Source organism: Zootoca vivipara, chromosome 2 (genome assembly GCF_965207765.1).
Source record: "Zootoca vivipara chromosome 2, rZooViv2.hap1.1, whole genome shotgun sequence".
Taxonomy (NCBI): Eukaryota; Metazoa; Chordata; class Lepidosauria; order Squamata; family Lacertidae; genus Zootoca; species Zootoca vivipara.
In genome coordinates, this window is record NC_142584.1 from 115590444 (window position 1) to 115600786 (window position 10343).

The window sequence follows — 10343 nt, forward strand, 5'->3', positions numbered from 1 at the left end:
TTGGCCCCAACCCCCCCCCCGTATCTTCCTACATTGGCCCCCACCCTTGGAGAAGGAACTGTCAGTTTCTGGGTTCCATTTCCCAGTATTTACTTTTGTCTGAGCCCTCTGTTGTCCCCTCCCCCCTGTATCTCCATACATTAGCCCCTGCGCACGCATCGTGAACATTTATATATATTTAGATTAAGGATCGGGGTGATGATGCGCCCTGGGACCCAGAGAACTTCTTTTAAAATCCCGACCTGGGGGGGGGGGTCAAATAGTGAAGCCCCACAGCCCCATAGCAACAGACAGGCCCAGACAGAAGGAGGGGGGCTCATATGGGCCACTTGGCGCGGGCCTCCGAATCCAAAGGGGGCCTCAGTCAGCATATTCACAATCAGTAAAATGAAAAAAAGTAACAAAATGGTTAAAACCATGGCCACATTATCTACCTGGCCCGGGCCTCTGTCTGGCCCTGCAAGGGCCTGGCAACAGAAGGTGCGTTCTGAAGCACCTGAGTTGTTCAGTTCCATAAAAAACCCAGGAAGTGGTAAGGGGAAGGTAGGGGATTGTAAATTGGGGGGGGGGATTGGGCACTGCAAATATCTGACAACTTAAGGAACTGTCAGTTTCTGGGTTACATTTCCCAGTATTTACTTTTGTCTGAGCCCTCTGTTGTCCCCTCCCCACTGTATCTCCATACATTGGCCCCTGCGCACGCATCATGAACATTTCTATATATTTAGATTAAGGAGCGGGGGTGATGATGCACCCTGGGACCCAGAGAACTACTTTAAAAATCCCGACTGGGGGGGGGTGGTGGTCAAATATTCAGCTGCCAGGAGAGGCTTGGGCTTTGGGGGTGGAATAGCTGTTTTGGTGGTTGTTGGACAGTTGCTCCCCCCACCCTACGTCAGCCCATGACCTATTTGGGCTCCTCCCACCCAGGGCTCCATTCGGGATAGTATTTAAAGGGCTGTAGAGCTGAGGCCTAGTCTGTAAAAGGGAGCCGAGGCCTAGTCTTTAGGCTGTAAAGTAGAGGCGAGGCCTTGGCTTGGGCTAGTATTTAAATGTAACCCAAGGCCTCCGCCCTGTATCTCCATTCCTTGGCCCTGGCCTGACTCTGTGGGTTGTCTGGTAATAGGCCCCCTTCAGATCCCCCTGAGCCTCAGAGCCCCCCTGTTTTACAGGATCTCGTGGCGGAGGCGGGGTTGTGGGTGTGGCGCGTTGTTGTGGCTCCTCAGAAAACCTGCACTGAAACGAGTTGTAAATGGCCTCTTAGGAATTGCATGCTTGTTTTGCTATGACATCTTTTGTAGGCATTTATTATTTTGTTCCGTAAGATTTACATGCAACTTTACTATACATATACATTTTTGAAAAATCCATAGTTCAGGAAAAATAAAACAATGAAATTATCAGTAAAAAAAAAACTTAAAATGACTACTGTAGTTACAGGTAGGTAGCCGTGTTGGTCTGAGTCGAAACAAAATAAAAAAAAATCCTTCAGTAGCACCTTAAAGACCAACTAAGTTTTTATTTTGGTATGAGCTTTCGTGTGCATGCACACTTCATCAGATACACTGAAACAGAAGCCACCAGGCCCTTATGTATATTCAGAGGGTGGGGGTGATGGGAATGGGAATGGGTGATGGGCTGATAGGAGTGGTAAACCTGTTGATGACTGTTACTGTTAATGACTGCAATTGGTCTTGCGGGGGGGGGGGAGCAAGGGCTGAGGTGCTAAGGAAAGCTTGATCATGTATAATGAGATAAGAATCCTATGTCTTTGTTCATTCCAGGTGGCTCCATGGTTTTAAGCTTGCTAATGAGTTGCAATTCAGCAACTTCTCTTTCCAGTCTGTAAATTTTTCTGTAATAAAACAGCTGCTTTGAGATCTTGTCCTGGCGTTCCTGTCGGGATCTTAAGGATTTGCTTGCCTGCTTCCCCTCTTGCCCATGTGCCTAGTGGGAAAATGGGCAATCTTTGGAACAAGAAGTGGCAGAGCACCAGACAGACACATTGGGGTCTGGGCAGGTTCTCTGCCAGTGGCGAGAAATGGCTTGTGCAAACCTTATAGTGAATGGCACACATATGGGGGTGAGTGGGGGGCACCAGTGGGCAGCTTCTAACAAGGCAGCAAAGATAGCGGCATGAGCCTGAGCAACAGCAGATCCCTTAGCTGCAAGGAAGCAGACACACACAAGCTCAGCAAGGCAGGGGGAGCGAAGGCATCAGAGTAAGAGGGCTGTTTGCTCCCTGAACTCTCTTATCAGAGCTATGAAAGAGAATAATAACAATACCTTTATTGTCAATGCACAACCTGTGTACAATGAAATTAACCAGGCTCCCCCCCCCCCAACACTCAATCCTGTTGCACTGTGCGCTTGTGGAATTGACTGTTGGGGGGGAGGCAATCTACAATTTAATCAGCAAAGTTCATGTCCGTATCCTCACCTTTCACTAGAGCAGGATTCCCACACTTGGATCACCAGTTCTTTCTGGACTACAACTCCCATCACCCCCAGTTAGCAGTCATAAGGGATGATGGGAATTGTAGTCCAAAAACAGCTAGAGACCCAAGCTTGGGAAAGCCTGCACTAGGGTATCTAAGGAAATTGTTTTCCTAACACAGGCATTTTTTTTACATTTCTGTGCAAATATATCTTAAGGGTAAAGGTAAACAGACTATTGACTGTTAAGTCCAGTCGCAAACAACTCTGGGCTTCCAGTGCTCATCTCGCTTTACTGGCCGAGGGAGCTGGCGTACAGCTTCCGGGTCATGTGGCTAGCATGACTAAGCCGCTTCTGGCAAACCAGAGCAGTGCACGGAAACGCCGTTTACCTTCCCGTAGGAGCGGTACCTGTTTATCTACTTGCACTTTGACATGCTTTCGAACGGCTAGGTTGGCAGGAGCAGGGACCGAGCAACGGGAGCTCACCCCGTCGCAGGGATTCAAACCACCAACCTTCCGATTGGCAAGGCCTAGGCTCTGTGGTTTAGACCACAGCACCACCCACGTCTTAAAAACTGCATTTAAACAGAATTCAGTTCTTAGCATTGCCTGCTGGATGAGGTTGAATTTTTTTGGGGGGGGGAGCTCTGGGGTACAGCAGCTCTCTGCCCAGGAATGGCTTGTGCTTTGTAATGGGAAGTGCAAGCAATTTAGTGAACGACAGACATATGGGAGGACCAGAGGACAGTTTCTAACAAGGCAGCAATGAAAGGGGCATGAGTAGAGATGTAAAATTTATGCAAATTGTGAAGCCATGAAAATTTGGGGGGGGGGGAAATCTAAATCTAACTCTGATCAGGGGTTACAGGTAGGTAGCCGTGTTGGTCTGAGTCGAAGCAAAATAAAAAAATTCCTTCAGTAGCACCTTAAAGACCAACTAAGTTTTTATTTTGGTATGAGCTTTCGTGTGCAGGTATCTGAAGAAGAGGTATCTGAAGAAGTGTGCCGACAAAGGTCCGTATAGTTAAAGCTATGGTTTTCCCAGTAGTGATGTATGGAAGAAGTGTGCATGCACACGAAAGCTCATACCAAAATAAAAACTTAGTTGGTCTTTAAGGTGCTACTGAAGGAATTTTTTAATTCTGATCAGGGGAACAATTTGCAACCCAGCCACTAAAGGAAAAAAAATTGTAATGGAAGCAAATTCTAATTCTAAACACAATCATTGGCTTACTCTCTGTAGGAGTTATTTGATATGATTAAAGATCTTCCCACACTCCTACCGTTTCTAAGATGTTTCCCTTGTACAAGTTATTTACTTTTTAGTAAGGGACTCCGTCACTGACGTTCTTTCCATACGCCAAACATTTCTAAGATTTCCTTCCTGTATGAGTTCTTTGGTGGCCAGTAAGGTTGTTACTGCGATTGAAGCTCTTTCCACACTCTGAACATGTATACGGTTTCTCTCCTGTATGAGTTCTTTGATGTGACTTAAGGGAGCTACTGCAACTGAAGCTCATTCCACACTCCGAACATGTATATGGTTTCTCTCCTGTATGAGTTCTTTGATGCTTGGTAAGGCCGCTACTGCAACTGAAGCTCATTCCACACTCCGAACATATATATGGTTTCTCTCCTGTATGAGTTCTTTGATGCGACTTAAGGCCGCTACTGCAACTGAAGCTTTTTCCACACTCCGAACATGTATACGGTTTCTCTCCTGTATGAGTTCTTTGATGCAATGTGAGTTGGCTACCGCGGCAGAAGCTCTTTCCACACTCCAAACATTTATAAGGTTTCTCTCCTGTGTGCAGTCTTTGATGCAAGGTAAGGCTGCAACTGTGGCTGAAGCTCTTTCCACACTCCAAACATGTATATCGTTTCTCCCCTAGATGAATTCTTTGATGCGAGGAAAGGGAGTCAGAGCGACTGAAGCTCTTGCCACATTCCCAGCATTTATAAGGTTTGCTGCCTTGATGAGTTTGTTGATGTCTAGTACGTGCATTGCTGCGAGTGAAGCTCTTTCCACACTCCAAACACGTATACGGTTTCTCCCCTGTATGAATCCGTTGGTGTGACTTATGGACGCTACTGTGACTGAAGCTCATTCCACAGTCTGAACATGTATACGGTTTCTCCCCTGTATGCGATCTTTGATGTGTGGTAAGGGAAGTAGTCCGACTGAAGTTCTTTCCACACTCTGAACATGTATAAGGTTTGTCTCCTGTATGAGTTCTTTGATGCGAAGTAAGGCCACCACTCTGTCTGAAGCTCTTTCCACACTCTGAACATTTATATGGTTTCTCCCCTGTATGAGTTCTTTGATGCAAGATAAAGGCACTACTGTGACTGAAGCTCTTTCCACAGTCCAAACATTTGTAAGGTTTCTCCCCTGTATGAGTCCGTTGATGCGATGTAAGGCCACTACTGTGACTGAAGCTCTTTCCACACTCAGAACATATATATGGTTTCTCTCCTGTGTGTAGTCTTTGATGCAAGGTAAGAGCTGAGCGACTACCCAATCTCTTTCCACACACGGTGCATACATGCTTTTTCTCCTCTCTGTGAATTTGATTTTCACCACCCTGAGACGTCCCGGAGTCACCCTCCGGCTTTTGCTTTCGTCTCCCCTCTTGCCTGCTGCCTCCATCTTGAACCCTCAGATTACTTTGCTCCTCCTCATCCTCTGTGGATCCTTTTGGTGACACTTCTGATTGCTCCCCTTCTGCTAGCATCCCTTCAACATGTGCTGATCGAATAAAAAGGCAAACTGATGAAATGCTAAAGAAGCGTCCTTATTCAGTAGCATCAATCATTCAGTCTGGACAACGAGATCCAGGCCCCAGGGCCTTCTGCCGGTTCCCTCACTGCACAAAGTGACGTTACAGGGAACAAGGCAGAGGGCCTTATTGGTAGTGGTGCCAACCCTGTGGAACGCCCTCCCGTCAGTTGTCAAATAAATAACTATGCAACTTTTTGAAGACATCTGAAGGCAGCCATGTGTGGGGAAGCTTTTTAAGTTTTATGTTTTATGATGCTTTTATATTTGCTAGAAGCCAGCTAGAGTGGCTGGCGCAACCTAGTCAGATCCATGGGGTACAAATAATGAAAGTATTAATATTAGTATTATTATTTATTGAGTTTATATACTGCCCTTTACCCGGAGGTCTCAGCGTGGTTCAAAGAAAGGATCACATCATATATAATCAGAATATAAACAACCCAATAACCCCCCCCAAAAAAGAGCTACGTTTGAAAAAGGGTATAGGATGTCAAACATATCAAGCAAAAGCCTGGTAAAAAGGAACATCTTTGCATGACACCTGCCTTGCATGGATCACTGCCTTGTTGTGGCGAAGGGGCTTGAATAACTCCAAGAAGCTATGATCTATGTCGTTCGGGGCCACCCAAGACGGACAGGTCAGCCAATGTGTTCCACCTGGAGAGGGAACTGGCAACCCACTCCAATATTTTGCCATGAAAGCTCCATGGACATAAAAAAAGGAAAAGCTTTGAGAAAAAAGCGAGTTGTCAAGGCATGCTCTGTTTCATGGGGTCACGGAGAGTCGGACACGACTAAGACAAGTAAACAACAACAAAGGTGTATAAGGATGTCGCCAGGCGAACTTCCCTGGGGAGAGCATTCCACAGACGGGGAGCGTCTCCAGAGAAGGCCCTGTTCTCATGTTGCCACCCTCCGGACCTCTAGAGGAGGAGGCACACGAAGGAGGGCCTCATAAGGGGATCTCAGGGTCCAGTTAGGTTCATATGGAAAGAAGCAGTCCTTGAAGTATTGTGGTCCTGAGCCATTTAAGGCTTTATAGGTCAAAACTAGCACTTTGAATTGGGCCTGGAAACTAATTGGTAGCCATTTCAGTCAGACCAGGATGGGTGTAACATGCTCAAACTTCCTTGCTCCGGTGAGTAACCTGGCCACTGAATTCTGCACTAGCTGAAGTTTCCAAATTCCAATTCATACCTATATCTATATCTGTATCTATATCTAACCTTGAAGTTACCAGAGCATAGACAACGGTAGATAGGCTATCCCAGTCCAGATAGGGGAGTAGCTGGGCCATCACCCAAAGGTGATGGAAGGCACTCTGAAATGTATCCAGAAAACCAGTTTCCTCCAAAGGCACTTGGATCTGGTTTGTGACCACTTGCTCCAGAACTTTGCCCAGGAAAGGGAGATTAGCAAGTGGCCGGTAGTTAGTTAAGTTTTCTGAATCCAGGGAAGGTTTCTTAAGGAGTGGTTTTACTACTGCCTCCTTCAAACATGCAGGAACCACCCCCTCTTGTAAAAAGGCATCGATCATCTCCCTGGCCCAGCCAGCTGTTCCCTCCCTGCTGGTTTTTGTCAGCCAAGAGGGGCAAGAGGGGTCTAGAGTGTAAATGGTCACCCTGACTGATCCAAGCACCGTGTCCATATCCTCAGGCCTTACCAACTGTAAAAAACCAACACAACAGGACTAGAATGTGCTCTGGGCAGCCCATGAGATTAATCTGCTGTTACAGCAGAGCCAAGGTCTTGATGGATGCATAATGAGCCCTTAGCAGTGGTCAGTTGCATTAATTTGGATCTCTCATCCACTATATTTTAAGCTGTATTTTAATTGTTTTCCCCCTATTACGTTTTTTGTAATTTATATTTCGTGTTAGCCGCCCTGAGCCCGGTCCTGGCCAGGGTGGGCGGGGTATAAATATATTTATTATTATTATTATTATTATTATTATTATTATTATTATTATTATTATTATTATTATTATGTTTGCCTTGACCCCAAGCCTATGGAGAGATCAAGGAAGGTGACCACATGCCCAAGTTGGCCTTCAGGGAGGAGAGGAGGAGAAAGATATGCCCATCCATTGGGAAAAGATTTCCTACCCCAAAAACAAAGGGGGAAATACCTAGAAATGAATCATTTTAGCGGAATTATATACAGAATGCATAAATTATGGGAAATGTAAATATTATGGGAAATATCCATTGCAAAAGTGTGTGCATGAGGAGAAATCTGCACCAAAATGCTGACCAATTTTCAAGAGTTCTTTTAAAAAAAAAATTAAGATGTGAAAATCTGAATAAATTGACGAGTATAAAAAGGAGACACAGAAAAAACCTACGTTGAAACGGTTTGCCTAATAGGGTTTTTTAATTCCTCCCCATACTCCCTCCAGCAGCACCCCCACTCCCCCCCCCCAGTTATAATATATATATTACGCACCTCCAGCGCCTCCGCGAGGAAGGACAGCCGCCGCCATAACCAGCATCTCCCTAGGGAAGCGGGACAGGAAGCGGAAGTGGCTGTTCTACCATCAGCCTTTTATCCTCCCCTCTAGGAATCTCAGCTCTGTCGCCGCTGCTCTTAACCGTTTCGGAGCTGAACGGCAGGAGCCTCTGGGCTGTTCCGGGCAGAAAGCGAGAAGACGCGTTCGCCTCGCCTCCGGAAAGCCCCGGTGGATCAGCTGCACGGGCGCCCCAAAACATTTTCTAAGCTATTTTTAAAAACAATATATTTTATTTTCAGTTTTCAAAATAACATTTCCCCTTTTAGTACATAGATATCCAATCCAAATTTGCAATGAATGGCTTTCCATCGCCCCCTCCTGTTTCCATCCCCCCCATCTTCCTTGCATATAATTATATTTCTCCAATTAATGTCAACTTCCCCCCCTCCTAATTCCATTCTTAGTTCATAAATATTACATCAAACCTGCCAATGTTTTGACGTTTTTACAGTGTTCTCTAAAATAGTCTATAAAGTTTTCCCATTCTAGATTGAATTTTTTCTCATCTTGGTGCCTGATCTTCACGGTAAGTTTAGCCATTTCTGCATAGTCAATCATCTTAGTTTTCCATTCTTCTTTCGTTGGGACCTTTTCTTCTTTTTACATGTGGGCTGGTAGCATTCTCGCCACTGTAGTAGCATAAATAAAGAGTCTCTTTTGCTTCCTTGGCAATTCTTCTCCTATTACACCTAGTAAAAAAAAAGCCTCTGGTTTTTTCCTTTTACAAATGTAATTTTAAACGTTTTTAAAAATTCATTGTATATAATTTCCCAGAAGCCCTTTACTTTCATATGTCCACCACATATGAAAAAAAGGTAAGGTTATCCTTACATTTCCAGCATAAATTAGAGGTATCTTTATACATTTTAGCAAGCTTTACTGGAGTCAAATACCACTGGTGCATCATCTTCATAGAATTTTCTTTTAATTAACTACATGCCGTGAATTTTAAAATCTCTTTCTACAGCTTTTCATATGATTCAAGTGATATATATGATTCAAGTGATATATTCAAGTGATATATTTTTATTCCAGGCTGTGAGGTCTTTCCCTGCTGTTAAACAACGCACCAGATCACTTAGAGATATGCTACTGTAGTACATACTGACTTAGAACACACATCTACACAGCAGACCTTGACCACAGCTCCACGAGATGTAGGTATGCATTACAAGTAAAAGGGTTTTCTTGCCGATCAGAAGGTTGGCTGTTCGAATCCCCATGACGGGGTGAGCTCCTGTTGTTCGGTCCCTGCTCCTGCCAACCTAGCAGTTCTAAAGCACGAAGTGCAAGTAGATAAATCGGTACCGCTCCAGCGGGAAGGTAAACGACGTTTCCGTGCGCTGTTCTGGTTCGCCAGAAGCAGCTTAGTCATGCTGGCCACATGACCTGGAAGCTGTACGCCAGCTCCCTTGGCCAGTAAAGTGAGATGAGCGCCGCAACCCCAGAGTCGTCTGTGACTGGACCTTTGGCGTAGGGTTTGGCCTGTTGGTCCAATATAGAGAGCTGAAGGGCAAACAGGCCAAACCCTACGCCAAAGGATAAATGGACATAAATCTGACATCAGGAATCACAAGACAGAGAAACCAGTAGGAGAACACTTCAATCTCCCAGGACATTCTATACAAGATCTCAAAGTAGCTGTTTTATTACAGAAAAATTTCAGAAACAGACTGGAAAGAGAAGTCGCTGAATTGTAACTCATTACCAAGCTTAAAACAATGGAGACACCTGGCATGAACAGAGACATAGGATTCTTATCTCATTATACATGATCAAGCTTTCCTTAGCACCTCAGCCCTTGCTTTTTCCCGCAAGACCAATTGCAGTCATTAACAGTCGTTAACAGTCATCAACAGGTTTACCATTCCCATCACCCCCACCCTCGGAATATACATAAGGGTCTGGTTACTTCTGTTTCAGTGTATCTGAAGAAGTGTGCATGCACACGAAAGCTCATACCAAAATAAAAACTTAGTTGGTCTTTAAGGTGCTACTGAAGGAATTTTTTCATTTTGTTTCGACTCAGACCAACACGGCTACCTACCTGTAACTAGAATCTACAATTGTTATTCTACAACCTATTACGCTTGCGTGGTGTTTCAATTGGATTTGCGTAATGTAGGCATCTGATGAATTTTGACAGTGTATCATTACAGCTTTAACCTCTTCATCTTTTATCTCCCGTTCCAACAGTAGTTTGTATTTAATTGGTAATATTGTAACCAATCTGTTAACAGAGCTTTTATATCCTCATATTCTTTCACCTTTAACCTGTTTTCTTCTTCTGTTAACATATCTTTGTCTGTTGCCCAAATTCCTTCCATGTTTCCTTTTTTTTACAGATATGGCTTCCAAACTGCTAGCACATTTGCAAAGCTAAGCAGTGTCCAGTATGGTTTAAAATTGGATGAGAAACCACATGTTGAGATATCTGCATTGCAGGGGGTCGACTACATGATGCTTGGATCCCTTTCAACTCTACAATTCTAAACTCTCTCACCTGGTTCTCGTCCTCTGCCTGCCTCAGGAGGAAACCTTCGGCCAAGGCCACCGCCTGGGACCTGGTCTCCGCTCCACATTCCCTCACCCCAATCTCTGTGGGGAGGACA

General features: G+C 44.8%; 1 pseudogene across 1 annotated transcript; it reads right to left on the bottom strand.

Moving 5' to 3' along the window:
* Nucleotides 1–1221: 1221 nt before the first annotated feature.
* On the bottom strand, nt 1222–7727 carry LOC118080207 (uncharacterized; annotated as a pseudogene). The gene is made up of 2 exons (XR_015948538.1): nt 7668–7727; nt 1222–5188 (listed from the first exon to the last, which is right to left on the bottom strand). The product of XR_015948538.1 is annotated as an uncharacterized LOC118080207 (transcript).
* Between the last annotated feature and the right edge of the window lie 2616 nt (nt 7728–10343).